This window comes from Carlito syrichta, unplaced genomic scaffold, assembly GCF_000164805.1.
Source record: "Carlito syrichta isolate Samal-C Ts95f unplaced genomic scaffold, Tarsius_syrichta-2.0.1 Scaffold305701, whole genome shotgun sequence".
NCBI lineage: Eukaryota > Metazoa > Chordata > Mammalia > Primates > Tarsiidae > Carlito > Carlito syrichta.
In genome coordinates, this window is record NW_007249797.1 from 768666 (window position 1) to 783986 (window position 15321).

A 15321-nucleotide genomic window follows, 5' to 3' on the forward strand; every position below is an offset into this window, starting at 1 on the left:
CCACCATATTCTCTCTATGGAAATAACCCTCTTGTAGCTCAACAGTGACCCACGGGGTCAAATTCAGTTAACCTCTTCCCAGATCTCAACCTACTGATTTTTCTGTGGAGTTTGTAAACACTGACCACTCTGTCATTACTAAAACCTTATCCTCCTCTGGCTCCCTTGATACTGAATATCTTGGTTTACCCATTAATTCTTCCAATCTTTCTTTTTAGTCTCTTGGGTGGAGTCCCCTTCCTCCACTCATCCCTCAAATGTAGCCTTTCAATTTAAGAAAAAAAAGCAAGTGTAGAAAAATAGCTTGAAGTAAAAATCACCAAAATGTTTTCTCAGGGAAGTAAGAGAGTATGTGATCTATTTTCATTTGTGACTGTTTATGTCTTATTGTCCTCTAGTTAACATAACTACTTTTCATTTTATTTTTATTAAGATGTTGCATGCATGTGCAGAAAAATTAAACACCATAGAAAAATGTATAATGAAAAGCAATGCTTATCTTTTATTCACTACCACCCCCCGCAAATTCTACTTTCCAGAAGACAACTTTCAATCGTTTCTGTTTCAAATCTTACATATGCTTCTTTATGTCTCTAAATAATTATTTGTAGGAGTAAGATATGTCAGGCTGTTCTAGCACTGAATCCAAAAATATTGTGGTAAAAGTGAGACAGAAGTTATTTTTCTTTCACATAACAGTCCCAACAGGCAATTTAGTGCAAGTTGGTAGTGTTGGAACCAGGGCTTCTTCCATCTTGCTGCTCTCGCCTCCCTAGGATGTGGCCCTTTTCCACATGCTTACCAGACTCTCTGCCTTAGCTGAATTCCAGCGTAGGGAGAGCAGAGGAGGGGAGGTACCTTGACTCCTTTTTATTGTATAAAAGAAAGGGAGAATGAATATTACAGGATAAATCAGAACAGGTCTTTTTGAATAATCAGCTTTAGATATTATATGTTGACTTTTTCAATGTTTGATGAAGATGTAGTTCATCTATATGCTCTTCTCTTCTTCCCTCCCTTCCCAATATTGGTCCCCCTATGTGTTATTTTTATTCCCCCTCTAAAAAATAAGCATGCTATTTACCGTATCCTTCCCTCCACTACACATCCCCCTTTCCTCTTCTCAATGTTGTGTCCAAATTCTTGCTTCTATATTGTCAGGTTTATAAAATTTACGTTCTTTTATCTACACAAATAAAATATTTAGTGTTTGCCTATAGGGTGATTCCATAGGTTGAAACCAATTAATAATAGTTATATTGCTCGATGGTGTAAATATTGATCCTTGTTGTGCCAAGTAATGTGCTTCGTCTGCATTCTTGTCTCTAAGACACCAAGTTCACTAACACTCTCAAAAGAGGAACTTCCTAGAGTCAAGTTCAAATTTATTCTCCTTTCTTATTCTTCACCCTTTATTTAAAATCACGTTATATGTCAATTTGCTGTATTTTAAACCATGAATTTATTATAATAATTTCCTCTTTCTGTTTATGAATTTTTTTTCTTTATCTTCCAGCTTTTTACTATTCTATCAGTTGTTTGGAACCCATTCCATTCATCGTCATGCAGCTCCTAGCCCGTTTGCTTTATATTCGGGCCATGACGTTCTTACCGTTTTTCATTTTGACCTGGAGCTCCTAATCACTCTTCCCATCCTTTGCAGGTTCTGCCATTTTCTTACCCTTGAGTTCTTCTAGCACTCAGCCACATCATCTGCTCTATGGCCCTCTTCTTCAATTCCATCTGGCCCCACTGTCCCTGCTACTCAGCTCTCATCCTGAAACTTCCTTCTGCTGTTTTCCTGAGGTGGCTATACTGTGTTCCGAATCCTATAAGTTACTCTATCCTGGTTTACTTCTTTGCTTTCCTAGAAACATCCTCAAATAACTTTCTTAGAAAAGTATATGAAAGGCAAGCTTTTTGACCCCTCACATGTTTACAAAGTGTCTTTATTAAACTCGAACAGGGATTAATGATTTAGGTATAGAATTCTGGATTGATGTCATTTTCCCTCAACATGGAAGGAATTGTTCCACTATCTTCTGGGATCCATTGTCAAAAGTCCCAAATAGAAACCTATAATTAATCCGTATTTTCAGCCCTTCCTACTTTCTAACAAATCTGGCCTGATGGCCAGGAATCCAGCATATCCTCAGGGTGCTGCTAGTCAGGCTAGCCTCTCCTTTCTCTCTCCTCAGTCTCTTCATGGGGATTTTAAACTCAGCTTTACATATCCACACTTTGTCAGCAGTTTACCTTCTTCCACATCCTCTGGTATCTACCACACCCTCCATTGTTGTATGTTTACATATTTTTATCTTTTAGTAAAATTTTAATGGAAATATAGCATCTTATATAATTGAAAATATACATTTTGTGTTTAATTTTTTTAACAATTTGGTGTTTTAGAGATTTTTTTCCCCAGCCTTTTCTTCAACCTGCTTATCCTTCCTCTTCACTATCATTGTTGAGAGTTCTTCAATTTTTCCATACAAATGATGATTACATTTCTATATGTGGCTCTGACCTCTTTGTACTGAAGTTTTTCTCTAGGTGATCTAAGGGTCCTTCCAGCTCATTAGCCAAGCCTGGGAGACTAAGCTAATATGGGAGGATAGATTAGAGGACACATCCTCAGTCCAATCCAACTCCAGCCTCCAGTGATAGGAAAGTTATTTCTAGAGAGCACAGAAATGCCTGATTGGAATTGTAGAGATTTTTTTCCTTCCTATGTGGGATGTAGTGAAAACCATTTCCTCTGCTACTCCTGTAATAATAATTCTAATGTTTCTTTCTACAATGCTCTATACACATTAACTTGTTTAATCCTTACCACATCTTTATGATATACATCCTGTTATTATCCCTACTTTATGGATGGGAAAGCTAAGGCACTGGCGTTACATTGCTTGCCCAATAACTCACAACTAAGAAGCTGCAGAGCCAGGATTTAAACCATGCTTTTAACCATTACTCTAGATGGTCTCTGGAAGCATCAACAAAGTCTATATTTTTTTCAGTGTTTTGGTGAAAGCTGCTTCTGTATGGAGAGCACAAAAAGATGCTGAGTTCTGTATCGAGATTGTGAGAGGAAAGACAGATTGATTTTAGGGGTGAAGAGCAAGAAGATGAGGTGACAGTTAACACTGAAGTTATAACAGCACTCTCTCACCACCTTCCAGAGCATGCCTTCTTTATCATCTCATATTCCCTTCAGAATTTAGTCCAGTGTTTAGGGGATCATAAATATTTGTTGTATTGAATAATAATAAAGCAAATTTATATGTCACAATAATCTATATGTGTCCACCAAAAATTGTGTCCTAATGATTTGAAGAAAGTTATTTAGATCTGCCGTGTGATCAGTAACAGTAGCAAATATAATTTGCCTTTTCCTTATTCTCCTAAGACTTTATTCAAAATAAAACATAGACCACACATGGTGGCTCACACCTGTAATCCCAACACTTTGAGAGGCTGACGTGAAATAACTGCTTGAGCCTAGCAGTTCAAATCATCCTGGGAAACACAGTGAGACCTGTTCTCTGCAAAATAATTTAAAAATATGCTGGGTGTGGTGGCATGCGTTTAACGTCTCAGCTACTCGTGAGGCTGAAGCAGGAAGATTGCCTGAGCCCAGGAGGTCAAGGTTGCGGTGAGCTGTGATTGTGCTGCTGCACTCCAGTCTGGACAACAGAGTGAGACCCTGACTCAAAAATAAGTAAATAAATGAATAAACAGACAAATAATACGGTGTTGTGGCATGTTCATCCATACCCAAAGATTAACTATCAAATTATAGAAATACAAATTAGACCTGCTAAGTAGATCCCATAAGCCTAAACCTTTCAATTCAAATAATATAAGGTCTATGGTCAGTACATATTAATAATTCATCTTAAGTAACTCATAGTTAACACTATGTTATCAACTCTGCTTATGCATTCTTCTAGAACTATTAGTCATTTTGATTTGCTGACAGAGCATATATTTTGTTTTCATGACATTTAGCAAGAATATGCCATTTATCAGCCTTTTGTTTTTATTAAATCCGAAAATTCACTCCAAAAGAGTTTCATAGAAACTCCTAATTACTGAAGGTGATGGTTCTGCTACTATGTAATGTTCTGAATAATAAATACTGTACTTATGAGGATTAATTATTAAATCCAGCTAGGAACCATGGCCTTCTTAATACTAATAATAATAATAATAATAATAATAACTACATATAATAATGTTTAATATCTAGGAGGGCTACTAAAATGAGAATGCATTAATGCATGTAAATATAGTAAATAAAAGAGATTCTATACATCATAGTTAAATAACTCTAAGAATTTCTCTATTAGAAGTAACTGTTGGTCAAACTGATAAGCGTGAACTAGTAGGAATGCTCTTCTTGGTCTTCCTTTTAATACCTTGCATGGAAAATCTTTTCCAACCCTAAAATTTTATATTTATATCCATGTAAGATGGATAAGGTTAGGATGAGACAGGATAATACTGCACAATGAAGTCAGACAATGTTGAGCTGAAATTCTAGCTTCAGGGTTCTACTACCTGCAAGCTCTGTGAATTTGGGCCAGTTATTTGTCCTCTCTGATTCTCAATTTCCTTATTTATAGATTGGAAGAAATAGGAAAAGCCTTATAAAAAGTGACTTTTTTCAGAAACCAGAGTGTTATAAAGGGATGGTATTTCTAAGAATACCGTAAGTTTCAAACTCATAATGAAAAAAGTATAATATTTTTATACACACTGGAAACCCATTATCTGATTTGCAAAGGAAATGACATAGAAATCGTTTTCATAACTAATAAAGAGATAACATAAATCAATCAGAAAGTAAAAAGAAATCAAATAAACAAAATAGAATATCAACAGCTCTTTAGTAAAAAACATACCTCTGATCAACGCTACTGTCTGAGCTTGTCCCCACAAAATTCATATGCTGAAATACTAATACCCAAAGTGACAGTATGAGGAAGTGAGGTCTTTGGGAAGTGATTAGATCATGAGGATGCCCTCACGAATGCAATACCCCAAGAGACCTCATTCACCCCTTCTACGTGTGAGGACACAGCAAAAAGACACCATCTATTAACCAGAAAAAAGACCCTCATCGGACATCAAATCTGCTGGCACTTTGAGCAGGAGCTTCTTGCCTCTAGAACTGTGAGAAATAAACAGTTGTTTATAGACTACTCAGTCGAAGGTATTTTGGTATAGCAGCGCAACAGGGCAAGACAGTCACTGAGCATAGAAAAAATGCCCAACTTCTCTCATAATAAAGAGATCACATAACCCAGCAAGAAAGTGAAAAGCAGCCAGGTGTGGTGGCTCATGCCTGTAATCCCAGCACTTTGGGAGGCAGAGGCATGAGGATTGCCTGAGCCCAGGGTTCAAGACCAGTCAGGGCAACTTGGTAAGACCTCTTCTCCACAATAAATCAAAAAATTAGCCAGACGTGGTGGCGCATGCCTGTAGTTCTAGCTATTTGAAAGGCTGAGGCAGAAGGATAGCCTGAACCCAGCAGGTCGAGGCTGCGGTGGCCATGGGAGTGCCACTACAGAGTGAGACTCCTACTAAAAAAAAAAAAAAGTAAGTGAAAAGCAATCAAATAAACAAAAATAGGATATAAACAAGCAGTTTAGAAAAACATACTTATGAGCAATGCTATGGTCTGAATGTTTGTGTCCCCACAAACTTCATATGTTGATACCTTAATGCCAAAGTGATGGTATTGGCAGGGGCGGGGGGACTCTGAGAAGTTATATTATCTATTAGAATCTGGGAGATATTATTTTTCACATACCAAATATATAAAAACAAAGAAGTGATGCCACCAAGTTCTAGAAAGAGTGGAATAAAGGACATTCTTAGGCAGCTTGTTATAATCTCATCAGCATTAAACATGACATATTGTTTGATCCAGTAATCCCACCTCTGGCAATTTGGTTTGTGGATTTACTTTCATAATTTTTCCAACATAGACAAGTAAATGTATTGGAGAAATTATTCGTGATAGCAAAAAAAAAAAAAAAAAAGATAGCAACACCAAAACTTTTAACAATAGGAACCTGGCTAAAGTAAAGTTTATATATGATATAATAACATACAGAAATGTAAAAGACTAAGATAGATATTTTTAAGTCTTGTAAATATTTAAATGGAGACTCCTTTGAATCTATAATTAATTAAGGAGAATCTGACATTTTTACAATATAGAACCTTCATAATCAAAGCAAGATTTTATTTTCTATTCACTTGAAATTTCTTTTATATTCCTTTTATGTCCCTAGCAAATTTCTTCTCTATTTCTTGTATATTTTTTTAATGAGACTTATAATTTTGCTATTATTTTGTTTGCTGTTGTGAATGAGAGCTTTTTCTATTATAATTTCTCAATTTGGCAGAGGGAGGGATATATAGCAGAGATCAGCAAATGACCAATTTGGGCCAAATCTGGTCTGCTACTTATATATATTTATTTATCTATTTATTTATTTATGTAATTTTAGAGACAAGATCTTACTGTGTTGCCCAAGTTGGAGTGCAATGGTATGATCATAGCTCATTGCAGCTTTATTTCAACTCCTGGGCTGAAATAATATCCCACCTCAGTCTCCCAAGTAGCTGGGACAACAGGCATGTGCCAATACACCTGACTAATTTTTTGTAGTGATGAGGTCTCACCGTGTTGCCAGTGGGTCACAAACACCTTGCCTCAAGTGATCCTCCTGCCTTGGCCTCCCAGAGCACTGGGATTTCAGGTGAGCATCACCATGCCTAGCTTCCGTCTAATTTTAAAATAAAGTTTTTGTTGAAGCACAGCTATGTCCCATTATTTACATATGACCTGTGGCTACTTTTGTGCTACAACAGCAGAACTGAGAAGTTGTAACAGAGCCTAAAATATTTTTCTTTTCTTTTTTCTTTATTTTTTCCGTTTTTAATTTTTATTTCGAAATTGTGGGGTACAATTCAGTGTTAGGTATACAAATGTTCATTGTTCAGGTACCGTTACTGATGAGGTGTGCCCCCCCTTCCCCAAGTGGATATTGACGACTGTCAATCCCAGCTACCCACCACCCTCCCCGCAGTGTCCTGCTACTTTCAATCCCTTTCCTACAGTAATACAGTGGGCGTTCAAGGTCCACTTATGAGTGAGAACATGTGATAATCATCTCTTTGTTTCTGTGAGAGATTACTCAGTATTATAAGCTCTAATTCCATCCACGTTGCTGCGAAGTTCAAGATTTTATTCTTCTTTATGGCGGAGTAATATTCCATTGTATAAAATAGTTACTATCTGGTCCTTGTGGGATCAGGAGTCGTGGGACACTGCCAGGGGAAGGAGGAAGGGGGCTGAGCATGTAACAATTCAAAGGGTAACTGGTTCCAAACCAGGGAAAGTGAGGACCGATTGGAGGCCCAATCTTCACCTGCATGTAGATTACTCATGCACCTAATTCTGACCCACATCTTTATAATAAATAATAAGTAATAAAATAAAATATTTACTGACACTCTATAGAAAAAGTTTACCAACCCCAATGTAGAAAAGCTGTTGAATTTCATTTATTAAATATAAGCAATTTCCCTGCTGAATGTCTTTATTGTTTTGATTCTGCTTTCTTGGTTTTTCTAGATTAAAAAATCATATTATGTGCAGGTAATTATAATAATGCCTCTTGTTTTCTTTATTTAAAATTTTTAGTCTTTCTGTGTTCTAACTGCATTGAACAGAATTTCCAGAGAATTCGAATAATTCTGGTGGTAGTAGGCATCCTGACTTTAATGGGATTGTATCTAACATATCATTATAAGTTGTGACCTTGGATTTCAGTTTGAGATATGTATTTTCACCAAGCTAAGGAACTATCAACCAATTCTTATTTTACTATGGTTTTATATTAATCAAGAACAACCACTGACCTTTATCAAAAAACCTTTTAACATTTATGATCTTAAAAAAATTCTATCCTATTCCCATAGTACATTAATACATTTCCTAATATGGCAGACCAGAGATACACTGTCCACAACTCCCTTCAGGAAAAAAACTTGCTGCCCAGCTGTAGAAAAAGCAATCACAACATAACTGCAAGCTGCCAGTTCCTTCAGAGTATGCCTTGTGGAGTGGCGTCCCACCAAGCTGGTGCTTGAACAAGGGCAGAGCTAAGTTTCTTGCTGCATGTACTGAAATTTAGTAACTGCTACTTTGGATCTCCCTTTACCCAATTATGCTTCTTCCTTTTCCTTTCATGGAGGTCTGTCCCTAATAAATATCTTGTACTGCCACACTCCCATCTCAGCATTTGCTGCCAGAGAACCCAACTACAGTTAGGGAACTACTGAAGGGCTGAATGTTTCTGGAACATTCTGACCCAGAGAGTCCCAGGGCTCACACCCTCACATTTTTCAGGCCACTGATCAACTGTCTCCTCTTCAGAGGGCTCTTCCTTGCCACTAGATTTCAAATGGCACACTCCCCACACCTCTCCACCTTATCTCAGTTCACCTTTCCCATTCCCTTCTTCATACGTATATTTCCTCAAAGCTTATCACAACCTAACACATCTGTTGTTTTTGTTTACTCATTTATTATGCTTCTCTCCAACTTCAGTGAAAGCAGAACTTTGTCTATTTTATTCACTGGTGTAGTCTCTGGAGCAGCATGGGTGTTCAATATATAGTGTTGAATGTACAGGCAATAACCCCAAAATAAATGTATGTGACATGAATCTTCAGATCTTATACAAATTTCTATAAAAATTGAGTGTAAACTGAATGTTGCAAAGAATCCTGTTTATAGTATTCATTTGGAAATATTTTCTTCATATTTCTCACTGACTTTAGTGTTCTGAGGCTCCTAAAATTTTGGCTTTAAATTTTTCTATGACCATCCTTTTTCTCCAACTCTATCAAGAAGCAATGAACTGCAAATCATTAAAATATGATTGGTTAGACTCCATAATTAAAAGTATCCTCTTGTAAAACGCACAGTTATGTCTTTTAAAATCAATTTCTATTAAACAAGTAGTATGTAATTACATTATTTTTGCAAAGAAATATTTCTGATAGAGCTAAAGTCTACTTTGACTTTTACCAGCAAGCCTAGCCTCCTCCTTCTCATCTTCCCTCCTGCCCCAGCTAATCCTTATGAGCAATTTGGTATGGATCCATCCAGACCTTTATCTTTACACTATTTGTATTTAAAGTTAATGATATATATATACACACACACACACATATTTATGTGTATTGATCAATTTCATAAGTGTATTAATTCACTTAATCCTACAACAGCTATAAGCTGTAGGCATTATTTATTAAAGGATAATAAAATATTATAAATATCATATGGTTGTTCTGATGATTAAAAGAGCTCATGTTAATGAGAACACTTAGCAGTGTGTTTGGCACAGCGTAAGTACTTCTTAAATGATGAAAATAATTATTCTATATTATATATTCTTAAATATAAAGATAGTCATAATCATTAAGGTGGTAGAATTTGGAGGGATATCTAAAATCTATATTGAATTCCTGAGATACAAATGTTTTCATAATTTTCAAAGAAATTATCATATTACCATATTATTATACTTTTAGTAGTTCTACTATTAATAGTTTAGATGTTACTTAAATATATAATAATCTGATCTTACTAATAGTCAAAGATAGTTTTTCTTGTTTCAATGCAAAAGATGCTTATTAGATAAATCAAAATGTGGCTAAAACTTTATTAATAAAGACGCTCATTACAGGGTTATTTATTGGTAACAACTAAACATCTAACAATGAGGAACTTGTAAAATAAATTGGGATTTATTTATGTGATGACATCCCTTGTAACCATCAAAATGATGTTTATAAAGACTTGCAATGATAAGAGAAAAGGTTAAATAAATATGTAGCTTGTAAAACAATATATAGTGCTTTTGTGCTTAAAAGAAGAGAATTAAAATGTGCTTGATTTGTAGAAGAGAATGAGTATGGAGACGATACAGCATTGTTATCTGGCAAAAAGAAATTATCAGAATATGAAATTGTACATATAGTACTATTTCAACCTTATAAACATTTTTTTTATAGAGTAAGAGTTTGAATAAAATAACCCAACATGTCAAAGTGGCTATCACTGAGTAAAGAAATTATAGATGAGTTTAAATTTCTTTAGCATATATTCATTTTTGTAATTGAAAAAATACCATTTAAAAATATTTCCATTCATTTTCCAGAGATATCTAATTCAGTCATACGTAATATAATTATATTCTGAATATAATATAATACAAAGTCAAAGTCTTCTGAACTTTATGTTAATGGAACTCACATTAAGAAAGGATGCTTGGCCAGGCTTGGTGGCTCAGTCTGTAATCCCGGCACTTTGGGAGGCCGAGGTGAGTGGATTGCTTGAGCCCTCAGGTTCGAGACCAGCCAGGGCAACTTGGCGGGACCTCGTCTGTACAATAAATTAAAAATTAGCCGGGTGTGGTAGCACACGCCTGTAGTTCTGGCTACTTGGAAGGCCGAGGTGGAAGGATTGCCGGAGCCCAGCAGGTCTACGCTGGAGTGGCCGTGAGTGTGCCACTGCACTCCAGGCTGGGTGACAGAGTGAGACTCTGCCTCAAAAAAAAAAAAAAAAAAAAAGAAAGAAAGGATGCTTAGTAGGACAACAGCAACGTTGTTAAATATAAATTAGCACATGGTAAGAGACTTAACATTTGATGTTTATAAATTGTATAATGAGAAATACTTAATGTATACTGTATAGCTGATACTATTTTTAAAAACAGCCTCATGACCACTTATATTTTATGTTTATATTAATTCTTAATTTTAAAAATAGAATGAATTAGCTCTTCATATTTAAAATAAAAGCTTTATTTCTTATGTCAGCTGTAAAATATATGCACGATAGCTTAAAAAGCACTAAGAAGATACATAGGTTTGCTATTAGCTAAGTTCTATGTGTGAATCTCTTTTTGATAAGGAAGTCTAATTAACTGACTATAATTCTAACAGCCTGTGTCAGTGCGCCTTTCTATGAGTTCATTCCTCAGGTAATTAATTCGTGGAACATTTTCTTAGAGAGACTTTTCTCCTCCTAGCATTAATTGACATTCTTCATTCTACAGAATGGTCAGCATAAGCCACCCCCACTCTTTCAGGAGCACTTACAATTCAAGATTACAGAAAAATGTACTGAAAAAAATATATAATGAAAAAAAGTACATATACGGACACACAGATTATGGTCACCGAAAAGTCCACTGAGAAAACTTGGTGTTTATCAAATCTCAGACGGCTGCCGTGACAGGGCACTCACTCCCCATTTCCTGGTGCCCCTCAGAAGTCTCGGCCCTGGGTGATGCTTCCAGAACCCCTGTTGTACACTGCCAGAAACTCATCCTAGAAAACTGAGTTCAAAGCATGGCTTCAATCACCCTGACTGCCTCAGTGTTTGGGTGTGTTGCTAATTGCATTCCCTAAGTTTGTTCTCTATTACTAGAACACATCAAAAGCCACTTAAAAGGAAAAAGAGAGAGAGAAGCTCTCCAGTCCTCCTGCTAGGACTGTTAAGTTTTCTCAGTGGCTTTTTCTGTTTCATCACGTCTCATCTCCTGAGAAAGCCAGGGAAAGAAAAAGTTCTCTCCACTGTGAACTGTTGGGGCAAGTTTCAAAACCTAGCTAGGTCTCCCCCTGGTGACCAAGTCAATTCATTTCTTCTGTGATACTTCTGTTTTTATATTTGATTATTTCCTACAGTGCAGAAGGCAAATATTTTTCAGAATATGAAACCTAGACTAAATTCTTTGTTCAAAATGTTATGGAATTCATATGAATTAATGAGAATCCGGATGACACAGCAAATTAATCCCACAGTTACAGCACTAGGATGTAAGTTATAATAGACTCGAAAAAAAATAACCCAAAGAAGTTCTGAATTATCAGTGACTTGTTATGTGGATGAAATCATAACTGTCAGAACAGCTAAATTCTGAAATTAATTCTCCCAAAACTTTTGCCAGATAGATATGATCATTCGTTGTTTATTTTACTATGTATTATTTACTTATAGCAGTGCAAGAAACTGAGGCTCAGCGAGGCTAGTAAAAGGTAAACCTGGGATTTTAATTGTACCTGTCTGATTTCTGAATCTTTGCACTCCACTGCGCTGTGTTAACCTAACATTTCATGCCTCTCTCCTCTCTGGTCTCCCACTGTGCACGTGCTGATTCTAGCTGGGGACGTTGACCCAGACTGCATGCTTCCGGGTATTTTTTGATTCTAATAATTCCTGTTTTCTTATCAATGGATAATGAAAATGTGACACACACACACACAGAGAGAGACACACACACACCATGGAATACTATTCAGCAATAAAAAAGAATGAAATAATATCTTTTATGGCAACTTGGATGAATTGGAGACCATTATAATTTGGGGGGGGGGGTGAGAAAGTAGGAATTTCTTGAGAAGACAGGAAAGCTCCTGGCAGCAGGAAGGGTCTGGAAGGGTTGCCCAGAGATCACCATTGCAAGTAAACTAATGCAGGAATAGAAAACCAAACACCACACGTTCTCACTTGTAAGTGGGAGCTAAGCTAAGGATATGCAAAGTCATAGAGAGAGCTATAATGGACACTGGAGACGCAGAGGCGGGAGGGTGGAAAGGGGTGCAGAGATAAAAAAATTACCTAGCCGGGCCCGGTGGCTCAGCCTCAATCCCAGCACTCTGGGAGGCTGAGGTGAGTGGATTGCCTGAGCCCGTGGGTTCGAGACCCGCCTGGGCAACTTGGCGAGACCTCATCTCTACAATAAATCAAAAAACTAGCCGGGCGTGGTAGTACACGCCTACGGTTCCAGCTGCTCGGAAGGCTGAGGCGGAAGGATCGCTGGAGCCCAGTAGGTCCAGGCTGCGATGGCTGGGAGCCTTTTTTTTTGACTCCAACTCAAAAAAAAAAAAAAAATGAGAGGGTCCACATCTTTATGGTTACTCCCTAGAAACAACTCTCCCCAAAAGAGCCTTTTAAAATATAATTACTTTATAGCCCAATACCTTTTGAGAAATCCATCTGTTCTACTGATCAAGAAACATACAGTTGGAGGAAAAACAGCTCACATAAAATCTTTAAGGTACAGTTCCCTTAATGGATTAGTACCTGGTAGATTATTTGACCCTAGTGGTAATATGATAGACACTTCCTTATGTGGAGAAGAAGGCACAAAGTTTTCCATTTTATTTTAGAACTATTTTATAAATATTTAAAAGCTATGAAAACAATACCACTTATTAAACATAACATAGAGTGGTTACTTTTGAGCCTATTAGCACATGCAATATTTGAAAACAAGATTTTCAACATATTCACATGACTGAAAATATCTTGCAAATCTATGCTTACCTTATTCATTTTACTAACTACCTTGCAACTATAGGCTGTGATTTGCAACAATGCTTAGAATAAGCTATTTTATTAGTTCAGTGACCCAGTAAGAGTGTGTGTATATATATATATAAAGCACATACATGAGAATGTTTATAGTGGTGATTAATTACAGAGAATGGCAGCTCAGAAGCACATAAATGAAAAAGTGAATAACATATTCCATTATTAACATTCCTCTGTGAAGTGGGGGGATGGAGAGAGAGCACAACAATGGAGTACAGGGAAGTTGGGTCAGACAAGTGATAAATCAGTTGTAGAAAAATAGGGAGGGAATTATCATAAGCATTAAGCCACCATTCTAATGTGATGAATGCAGAATAATAATACTGTTATTTGTAATTATAATGATGTACTTATAAATTATAGATCAATTCAGAAAGCAACACTTTTATATTTTCAAATAAACGTAGACAGTATATCCACAACAATAATGAAAGGGTGCATATTAAACCTCAATGGAATCTTAAAAGCTAAAATACAGTTCTCTATATTAACACAAGGTGGGAAGTATTCCCACCTTTTCCATAAGACAAAGATTCATTGCGTTGAATTTCCTTAACTAGCACATAGCAATTCACTTGCTCCTTTATCTCTGAATGTCAGCTAGGAAGTCCAACAATGACACTATACATGGAATGAAACAACCAAGACCTGGAAAAACACCTCTGATGTCCTGTGAATGAAGCAAGTAAAGTGATGGTTTTTGCCCACAACCCTACCATTTTCAGGTTACCTTTTATCTTCCCGATTAGATTCTAAGTTTCTTAAAAACTAGGTCTTATTTGTGTTTGTATTTCCTATGATACAGCTGACAATGCCATGTGCATGGTAGATATTTGGCAATTATTTTTAGTGATACTTTTAGAGGCAGGTCTATTTTGTGTTTCAGAACAAAAGAGTGTTGGAAGGATCATATGAAAGAAAAATCTAGTATCCTGGAGGCCTGTCAGTACCACCTCTGTAGTTTTAAAAATATACAGATTCCTTGGCACAATATCAGATATTAAATTCAGCATCTCTGGAGTAAGGACTTGAATCTCAACCTTGAATGCATATCCTAGGTAATTTTAATGTGCAGCTGAGAATAAGAACCATTGGTCTGATACTTAATATTTTTTTTCCCTAGCCTGGTGTGCCATAAATTAGTGCAATAAATGACACCTTCTTTTTTATATTTCTCAAAGTGTGTATATGTAGTATAAATACATATATATATATATATATATGACATCTCATTTGAGCGATACATATTCAACAAATTGCATTCAATAAATATGTGTCCAACAAATTGTTACATTGGTGGAAAATTGACTTGGGCTACTCCCTTCATAATTGATTTATTTCCTTCCAGACAGAGTCCCCATCCAGCAAAAGTCCTCTTGCACGTTATGCTGTCTGTGCACATCTCGTGACCTCTAATAAGAACAAGAGAAGGCCAGCCATTAGTCATGGGCAGATGGACCAGTGTTTGAAACTTGGTCTCCATGACACACCCAAGCAAAGAGCAGACATTTCCTCTGCTCCAAACCCTCTCTAATCAATTTGTTCACAGATGGAAAAAGAAAGGAAAGAGGTTACTGCTTTTCAGACTAACATGACTGAGGTTAAAACTTGCCAGTCAACGGAATTAGTGTTCCCAAAGCAGTACTGCATAGACACAGTTGCCAGTGCAGATATTGGCAGGAATTGTATCTTTTTCAGTCATATTAAATCATATCACAATGAAAAGAGGCTTGACAAAGAGGTCAAATGCTAGAAAAGCTCAGGACAGATTTTTCTCCATACAGTTAAGACAAGGCTGCAATATGTTGTTGCTCAGGTTCTATACAGTACAAGGTCATCACACCTAATGG